Here is a 10,716-nt window from a genome sequence, read left to right as displayed (position 1 = left end):
TCTCTTCTTCCATCGTCGGTAGCAGGGACGGGTGGGGCTGCCATGAGGATGGTAGCCTCACCATCGTCGAGGTTGCCGAGGAGGGTGGCCGAAGATGGCCTACCCTGGCCGTGGGAAGGAGAGGCGTTCAGGAAGGGGGTCGGGTCCCCTGTTTTGATCGTTGGGAAGAGGAGAAGAAATCTCTTCTCTCTTCTCAAAATAAAAAAAAAAATTGGGACACAAGTAATTGTTCTGATAAACCTCAATATATGATTTTTTTAAAAAAAATTAATTTGATTAAATTGATTTGTTTGATAGGAGAACAGTCCAACGAACAGGATGACAACAAGTAGGGTTTTGATATTCAGACTGTAAGGCTGTGAGTTTGATTTTTCATTGATCGAGGTAAGAATTCTGTACATGATCATCATCATATATGTTATTTATTCGTTAGTTTTATGATGTTGATTTTGCATTATTGGATTTATGATCGATGAGTTTTCTATGCTTGAGACATCGATATATGGCTTATATGATTCTTTTTAAATATGAGCATGTTATGAAAAGATTTCTATGATTGATGGTATGAGTCTTATAGATATGACTTATCAATTTGATCATCCTATAATTTGAAATTAATTCGATAAAATCAATAATTAAATAAAAAAGATATAGTTTGGACTAGCCTCGACATATGGATCAGCTGGCCAGGAGCTCATGCCTGAGATAGTCCGTTAGAAGCTTATGCTTGGGACAGCCCCCACTGGCTTATAAATGGATCAGTCAACCAAGAGCTCATGCCTAAGACAACCCACCAAGAGCTTATGCCTGGGACAGCCTCTCACGGACTTTCGTACGTGGGACAGCCGACCAGGAGCTCATCTTGGGACAGCCTTGAAAGGCTTATATGAAAAGAAAAATTAGATTGGAAAGAGATTGAGGTATGGTCTGGGTTAGTCCAAAGTTAAAAGGGATAAAAGATTGTCAAACCGAAGATGTGAAAAGATGAAACATATAACATGTAATTTAAGAATGAATGAAAACTTCACTTGGTGATATGTGATGATCCATATTTATTAAATACATGTTCATATCAATATTCGAGTCATTATATACGTATGAGTCTTCACAAAATTGTATTGATTTTAAAAATATTAATTTTATCTATTGGCTTGATGTACATGTGCAGTGATTCTTACTGGGCTGGAGAAGCTCATATTTTCTTCTTATTTTTTTTAGACTCACAGGATTCTTAGTTTGAATGGTTTGGATGAGAGCAAAAAAGAACTAAAGCCTTTAGTAGTTCAGTTAGTTTAAATTCTTTGATACCAATGAACATTTGAATAATTGTATTGAATAAAGTTTACTTTTTATTTGAAGTTGTGACTCGGTTGATTTATTTGGTATTTACTTGGTTATTTAAAATTTTGAAGTGTTAATTATTTAGACCTTATATGATCCTTAGAGCGCTGCTCTAGGGTTTGTGTGGTCGTGTCACGTGGCCAACTCAGGTGCTGGATTCGGGGCATGATAGAAGAGTGGGCTATTAACATCTAGTTATCAAGCATTTGGATTGGATGGTGGCTAAAGCTAGAATCGAATTGGATATCAGTATATTCATATCCATATTTATTTTATCTGATGAATATAAATATGAATATAAATATTATTCAGAATATATATATATATATATATTTATTTATTTATTTATTTTAAATGGATATGGAGACAGTAATTTAGATATTGAAAGTGTGAATATAATTACGGATATAAGTTAGATAATTAAACTTCATGAATATAAAATCAAAGATATTATTAAATAAATAATAAATTAAATTAATAGTATATTTATGTGGTTATATATTTTTCTTAAAAATTAGTAAGTATTGTATAAAATTATATAAGATTACAGGTAGATTCGAATATTTATCAGATATGGATTGCATAGTTGTATGTCTATATCTACATGCTTTTTTTTTTAATAGATATGTATACAGATATGGATATTAATTAAATTTTTTAATTTTTTAATTTTTATCTATATCTGAATTGATACAGATATAAAAATAAATTTGAATGAATATTATCCGTACTATTTTCATCCTAATTGATGGTTCATATATGACTGAATTTGCTCTCTTTCTCTCTCTAATATTGTAATATGTCAGAAGTTTATAATTTAAGGTTATCTTTCGGACAATCATTTTTGGAGAGAAATTTTAAATAAACTTAATCTATCACATATACCGTAGATAAAATTAATAAAAAAATACCATAACAACACACAATGATGCGGTGAATGATTAAACCATGTGTTGAAGTGATTATAAAATTTTTAAATTCAAAATATTAATATAATTTTTTTTATTGCTTTTGTCCAGAACGTACGTGATGGACTTATTCTACTTAAGAATCTTTCCCGAATCGGGGGCTTATTCGTCAACAACGTCGTTTCACTGAAAAGAATAAAAAAACGTGACAAGGTGGGGTTTGCGGACTGCGTGAGGCCCGGAGGGGGTGGGCCAGGTCGGGCTGCGTGAGGCACGCCGTAGCGCGTCCCATCAAAACTATAAACATACCCTCGGGAATTCAGCCAGGACATCCAGATATACTTTTTTGCTTCTTGTCACCTCAGAAAAAGGAAAAAATCATCATCTTCTTCTTCCTAGTTGTGCTTCTGTAAGGAGGCATGGAGGAGTCGTTGGAGTGCCTCGTCGAGAGGGTTAAGGAAGAGGTTTTCTCTCCCTCCGCTGACATGTACTCCTTCTTGCCACCGTCTGCCTACGAGACTGCATGGGTAGCCATGATACCCAATCCTGAACTTCGTCGTCGTCCAATGTTTCCAAACTGTTTGGATTGGGTGCTCCGCAACCAGAACCATGGAGGGTCATGGGGAGACCTTCATCTCACCATAGACAGTCTCACTGCTACTCTGGCCTGTATTATTGCGCTTAAGACCTGGAACGTTGGTTCCATAAATATAGATGAAGGTACATGCAATTAAGCCGCCTTCCTTGTTATCATTCTTCAGAATTTCTTTAGTTGTCGATCCCTGATGGTTGGCTGTACATACTTGGATCTTAATATGTACGTAGCTACAAATAACTGCGTGCGCACATATCCTTCACATCAAAAAACTGCGCCACACACATATATTAGTGTGTGTAGGGACAATATAACCATATACAGGTATGTATGTGCAAATCTCATATAAGTATTCGTGGGCCTAAAAATTAAATTCTAATAGAAAAGATTGTGTATTGAAGTCCATTCAAAGAAAGGACCGAGTGTTAAGTTCCACCATTAAGGTTCCAAATTGGAACATTTATTCTACTAATGAGTTGCTCCAGAAGGACTTCAGAATAATTCACTGATGCACTTCTCTGATGTGATGTGGGCACTTTGTGCTAAAGTCTTGACATTTGGCTTCCAACTTTTCCCCAAAAAAAAAAAAACAGGATTAAAGTTTCTTCATGCAAACACGGAGGAGCTGCTTACGAAACACCATGGTGGCATCCCCCGATGGTTTGCCATCGTATTCCCGGGCATGCTTGAGCTGGCGAAGGACAAAGGCTTGAAGGTGTTTCCTCTGGGCTACACAAGAGCCGTGGAAGATGTCTTCAATGAAAGGGAGAAAATTTTCAAAACGTAGAGATCTTTCTTTCAACATTTTTTTTCTTATTTATATATATTGCTTCATTCAAATTTACCAGCTCAAACGGGTTTTTTCCATTCCTGATACCTGCCTACTTCGTCTGCAGGGAAGAAACATCCTGTGGTGATCACCATCACCCACTTCCACTGTACCTCGAGGCCTTGCCGTCAGTCTACCAAGGGAAGCATGAAGATATTCTTAAGCATAAGAGAGAAGATGGGTCGCTATTCCATTCCCCGTCAGCAACTGCTTGTGCTTTCATGATCACTGGAGATAAAGATTGCAAGCAGTATTTGGAAGCCATGGTCCAAAGATGCGGGCGTGGAGGTGAGTTTTAAGACACCACTAGATCCGAAATTATATATACTTTGTTCCTAAATTGAAGAGGGTGACTGGGTCCGGTTTGGTGCGTGGCGCAGTTCCTCCCACGTATCCTGTGGACCAAGACCTTGTAAAGCTGTGTCTGGTGGACCATTTGATGCGACTAGGATGCGATGAACATTTCACCAACCAAATAGGAGATGTGATGGAGAAACTTTATTGGTAAGCTTACAATTTTAGCCTCTCTTCCTGCTTGAAGATCTTTTTTTTTTAATTTTTAGGTCATCTTATATATTAACTTCGCTTCTTTTTCTTTCTATGTTTTTGAATTTCATCAACTTATCACAATCTTACAGTGGAGATGGAAAAGGCTTGTTTATGGTGTTTGTATACTATTTTTCTCGAATACTATATTATGTTTCAAGGTCCCGGATACATAATTTTTTTTTGTGATCGACATCGGCGGTCACTTGGCTGAAGCACGGCTCTATTTACATGGGGATATTTAGTTGACGATTCACCAACTATTGTTCGGCCGTTAATAACAAGTATCATTAATAATATACAATCTTTATTTGCCAATAGTTTCATATATCATTGAACTTTTTAACACAAGAGTCCAAGATTGGAGTAGTGTTTAGAACTTTATTTTCGACTTTAATTATTGGAAAGCACTTTCTCACTTTCTGAAAATTGTAAAAATCAAAAATTTTGATTTTCAACAGTATCTTTTTATTGTTATTATTATTGTTGGGATTGTTGTAGCCATTTCTGTTTCCATCATTATTATAATATTTTTTATAAAAAATGATATGTAAATAAATTTTATAAATAATCATGTCAATTATCGTCGAGTGCTTGTTTCGATGGTTTTATCACCTATCCAAAATTTTTGGAGCGGGGGACAGAAGTTCGAATCTAAATAGTACGAGCCCTTGCTTTGCCCTTGCCTGATCTAGGCTCTGATCTAGTTGAGATGAGGCTGGGTGGGAATGGTACAGCCGTACAAGTGGCAGCGAGGTTTTATATTTTTTTAAAAAAATGGAATGGAGTATATTTTTAGGTACTCCTCTAAGTTTTTTATTCCAAATGTAGTCGTTCTGGATGGCTGGGAACAGAGTTTGGGGGGATCCTTAAAAAGTTCAACCATACACACAACGTTGCCTCTCTTGAAGTGGAACTGATGGCTCCCTGGCCCTGCATGACTTGCTTGTCTTTTTCATATATAGTTTCATCCTTTTGAGCAAGACCACGGACACCATTCGATACGTGCACGGATGGCATCCATCACGGGATGGTTGGTGGTGCACGCCTATCCGTCCTGCAGTAGATGACATCCACAAGTCCATCCAATCTTTGCTATAATAAAAATAATTTTTAACAATAAATTATTTATGATATTTTTTATTATACATTGTTAAACTTTTTTTACTATATTTTGATAAATATATCACATCTTTCAATAATTTTTTTTTGTTAACAGCATTTCGTTATAAATACCACTATAAATTTATATTTTATGATATTTTATTATAAATACCATTATAAAGTTATATTTTAAGATATTTTATTATAAATACCGCTATAAATTTATATTTTATGGCATTTAACAAATATACCGATAAATAATATCATAATTTATATGATTTTAAAAAATTATCACTAAATTTTAAATTATTAATTTTATATAGAGCTTGATTTAGTTATACCGATCTCATAAAATATGTTATTATATATATATATTCATAACATTATTTATTTAATGACGTGAATGTAAGTTAATAAGTTAAATAAACTTTATTTATATGTTAATCATACAAGTTATAGGTTGGTGGTTAAGAGTTTGTTTTGCAAATAAAAAATTATTGGTTCGAATCTTATTTTTGTTCTAATTCTAAAATATATAGTTTATTTTTTGATAACTTTTTTCAGTATATAAAAAATATTGATATTAAAATTTTAAAAGTACTTACATATACTGTTAAAATAAAAATTTTTATCGATATTTTTTTAAAAATATCGATAATTAATTATCAATATCATCTTTAGACAACACATAAATAAATACTGCAAAAACACCATTAAAAATATTTTTAGTAGTGCTTTTGATAAAACACGCGCAACACAAAGAATGCAAGTTCTTTTAGAAGACGTGCAACAGGTTTCTTTCGTACATCACAGTCTGACTGGTCTAATGGGTTGAACTGTGTCCTCCTTTTTCAACCCTCATGGATTTTTTTTTTGGCATCTTGAACAACCTTGTGCATTATATCCTTTGTCCGTAGTTTTGAGCAAAAGAAAAAGCCTTGCTAATCATGAGTCTATAATTGGAACTCCTCGTATAGGAACTGGGAGACGAAGGAGCTGGAACCTTCTAAGATGCACGATCTGCCGCTCCAAATTTTCGGGGATTCTTTAGCCTTTCAACTCCTGAGGAGGCATGGCTATCGAATATCTCCAGGTAATGCTATTTATATAACATATGTACTCACATAGACATGTAGATAAATGCATGCATGCATGCATCGTTAACTCTTCCATGGAAAAGTGATTGATTGCTTTTGGTGTCAGAGAGGTTTTGCCGGTTTATGCGTGAACCACAAATGCTCTTGTACATGGAAGAGAACTACCAAGACTTCTTTGGAGCCATGTATGCTGTCTGCAGAGCCACGCATTTGATGTTTTTAGAGGAACCAGAGCTCGAAAATGCCAAAACCTTCTCCAAGAAAATATTGCAGAAGGGATTGCCAAGTGAAGATTTAAACGACAGCCCTTTGGTTCTTTCTGATCACCAGAAAGAGGTAACTAAACGCTATTTTTTTCGTTTCTCTCATCAACAAGGCATTGACTCGGCATCACATGGCACTAAGTGACCATCCTCATGAATCATGTGTGTCAAGTGTGCCATGCCACATCAACAACAAGAAAATATTTATGCTAATGGTCAGTGTAGCATGATGTTACTTTTTTTAACAAATTTACATGATCTGTTCAGAGTTGAAAACGGCAAGAAGTATTAAATATTCTAAGAGGTTAAAATAAATGCTCGACTGACAATCTAGTTGGTGTAAATCGCTGAAGTAAATATTTGTCACCTACACATGCATATCATGTGCATTTGTGGTTTCAACAATCTAGTACTTCAATTTGGTAGCTCTTTAATGTTTATATGCCGAACCAGATTGAGCATGAGTTGAAGCATCTATGGTTAGCACGAATGGATCATTTGGAGCACCGGATGTACATAGAAAAAAGTAAAGGTTATAATCTATGGATCGGAAAGTCTTCATCTTACAGGTAGCACACATAGCAATTAGCAACCAAGTACTCGGTAAATGTAAACATTATATATGGTTGGTGATGACATCAAATACTTTGTGCAAAACTGCAGGCTGACATGCCCCGACGACATTATCCAGCTTGCCACAAAAAATTTCATGACTCGCCAGTCAGTCTATAGGACTGAACTCAAGGAACTAAAGAGGTAGTTCTAGATTAAAGAAAGTTACATGGCTTTCCTCTTTTCTAAGAGAAGCAATACATGTACTTTTCTTTTCCTTTCCCTTCCCTTTTTTTTGAGAAGAAAAGTAATGTGTGCTTCTGGACAGAATGCTTTCACATTTTTTTTACTCTCTCTCTTCGTTTACTTATTTAATTGATTCTCTACCATATCATATCCATACATCACATTAGGTGGTCCAAAGATACGGGCCTCGCCAACATGGGCTTCGGACGAGAGAACACATCATACTGTTACTACGTTTGTGCTACTCCCATTTCCCTTCCTTTAGATTCTGAGGTGCGGAAAATTGTGGCGAAGTGTGCAACCTTAGTTACGGTTGCAGATGATTTTTTTGATGAGCATGGTTCATTGGATGAATTACAACGCCTCAACGAAGCAGTCCAAAGGTATTGGTTAGTAGCTGCATGAAGGTTGAAGAATTTGCGCTTCATTGTTTTTTCTTTTCTTTTTTTTTTTAAATATTCCTAATTAATTTAATGGTAACAGGTGGGAAGGAGAAGGCTTATCTGGGCCTAGTAAAGTTATTTTTGATGCTCTTGATGACCTCGTATGTGATATTACATTGAAGATTTTCCACCAACAAGGGCATGAAATGAAAACACTTTTTCAAGATTTCGTAAGTTTCTCATGTCCATCATTTAAAAATCAATGTGCATACTTTTTCATGTTAGTAACTGTAGTTTGAGCAAGTTTAAACCTATTGTCATATATAAAGTGGAGAGAAACGTTCAACGTGTGGTTGAGGGAATCTGAGTGGAGTAGAAGCAAAGATGCACCATCAATTGATGAATACCTTCAAGTTGGCATGCTCTCCATAGCTATACAAGCAATGTTTCTCCCTGCATGTTATCTTGCAAGCCCAAAGCGTCCACATATCTCTCAAGGAACCCGTTACAGCAACATTACCAAATTGTTAATGCTCTCAACGCGCTTACTGAATGACACTCAAAGCTATGAGGTTATACCACTACTCCATAATTTTCATGTCTATTTGTCTTATCATTGTTGTTTTCAAACTGATGCAAAATCATTTCAGAAGGAGATGAAAGACGGGAAACTGAACATGGTGCCACTGTACATGAAAGAGAATCCGGAGGCAAATATTGATGATTCAATGGCATACATAAAGAACATGCTGGAAAGGCTCAAGAAGCAGATGCTTGAAATTATTATGACTGATGACAATACTGAAGTGCCGAAAGAATGGAAACAAATCCATCTATGTGTTTTGAAGGGGTTTCAGATGCTTTTTAACACTCAAAATGCATTCGACTCACCTACAGCGCTACTTCAGGACATTAGCATGGCCATCTACGAGCCATTAGTTATGGATCCTCGGAGAACGGTTCTGGCACCGTTTGTGCTTAATGCTCGTGAGGCAAATAAGGAGAATACAGGACGGTCTATATTGGATGATATTCCTGAAAAAGAACTGTCGATGAAGGCTGAAGCTCGGCTTCAAGGAATGACCGTAAAATAGTTTATAAGTCAAAAGCACTGCCTTCCAAAATCCAGCAGTCCCTATACCATGTGAGGCCCAAAAGTTTGCTTAGAGTACGGTGCCCATCTTCCTACATGCTTTTAGCTGTTCCTCCCGTTTCTCCAAGTCCTTTGTTCAGGATGTAGGTGGCATGGTTCAGGTGTGCGTGTTGAAGAAATATTTATATCGATGCTGCCGTATTTTCTGCGTTGTTACGTTTATACTGAAAGAGTGCGTAGTATAGTCTTTTATGCACAATATATATTGTCACATCCCAAACCCAATATCCGGGTCGGATACGTGATGGCCGCACACTCCTTAAAGCAAGTCCTAAAGAATATACAAGGCCAAATTAAATCATGACAACCTTAACATCCGTAACAATTTATTTCAACAATAATTCATAAAATCTTGCATAATTATAAATTAAATTTCTTCAATCCTCTGATTAGGTACTATGACACTCTATCTACACATCTGCTCACCCACAATCCAATACCATAGCCAATCATGAGCATCCTGTATCTCTGAGAAGAAAAAAAAAGATGAAGAGATGTGAGCTTTACAGCCCAGTAAGAATTCCCATATCACACTGATATAGTAATATAATCTGAAAATAAAAATAAGCAATAAAATACAAAATCTCATGTTCAATATTCAGAATACTGCAAACATCCATAAATTTACTGTCTTGTTAAAATAGATGCATCATCATATGTTAACAGGTGAAACACTTTTATTCAACAATTATTTCATGTCTTATCTTTCATTTCTCTTTTCATAATCACATGATTTTTAACCTTTTCTTTTTGGCTCTGGACTATCCAAGTCTATACCTCAGTCATCATCCAAATCAATTTCCACATAAAAGCCTTTCAAGACTGTCCCAGGATGAGCGCCTGGCTGGCTGTCCCACATACGAAAGCCCGTGAGAGGCTGTCCCAGACATAAGCTCCTAGCGGACTGTCCCAGGCATGAGCTCTTGACCGACTGATCCACCTGTAAGCCAGTGGGGGCTGTCCCAGGCATAAGCTCCTGGCGGGCTGTCTCAGGCATAAGCTCCTGGCTGGCTGTTCCACATGATAAGGCTAGTCCATACCATATATCTCTTTCTTTTCATTTAATCATTATGTGTTGATTTCATCAAATCAATTCCGACTTGCATTATGATCAATTCAGATATGTCATATCCATATAATCATGCTATCAATCTCTGATACATATATATTGACATAACATACTCATGCTCAAAATCAAATAACAATATCTCAGATATAATAAATTCATCGATCTCAAATCCGACGATGCAAAATCAAGACTAACAGTAAAATAGCATATATATAATATTAATCATGTACAGGGATTCTTATCTTTACCGGTGACTGATCCAAGCACAGAAATCAATATTCTTCTTTGATTTATGAATTTTTTTTAACAAAATATTTCACTCGATATCATATGCAGACAATAATCTCTTCATAATCCTGATCAAATATAAAAATCATATATGAAAAAAATTACTCAATAATCGATCCTAATAACACAAATCTAGGATCTCTCTTAAGATTAACCAAAATTAGAATTTGTCTAAGTATCTAGATCCTCCACTGATCCATAAGACTTTTAGAGAGAGAAAATCCATGAAGAGAGAGAAAATTTTAGAGAGAGAAAATAGAGAGAAAGTGGGGAAAGAATCTTCGTATCCTTCAGATAAGATAATCATGATCGAGATCATCAGAGGTCCTATCAAGGTGACTC

General features: G+C 35.7%; 1 pseudogene; it reads left to right on the top strand.

Annotated features, from left to right (window-relative positions):
• Window positions 1–2,596: 2,596 nt before the first annotated feature.
• Window positions 2,597–9,160, top strand: LOC114914423 (S-linalool synthase-like; annotated as a pseudogene).
• Window positions 9,161–10,716: the final 1,556 nt, after the last annotated feature.

Source organism: Elaeis guineensis, chromosome 2, assembly GCF_000442705.2.
Source record: "Elaeis guineensis isolate ETL-2024a chromosome 2, EG11, whole genome shotgun sequence".
Taxonomy (NCBI): domain Eukaryota; kingdom Viridiplantae; phylum Streptophyta; class Magnoliopsida; order Arecales; family Arecaceae; genus Elaeis; species Elaeis guineensis.
This window is presented reverse-complemented; position numbering and strand designations above follow the sequence as displayed.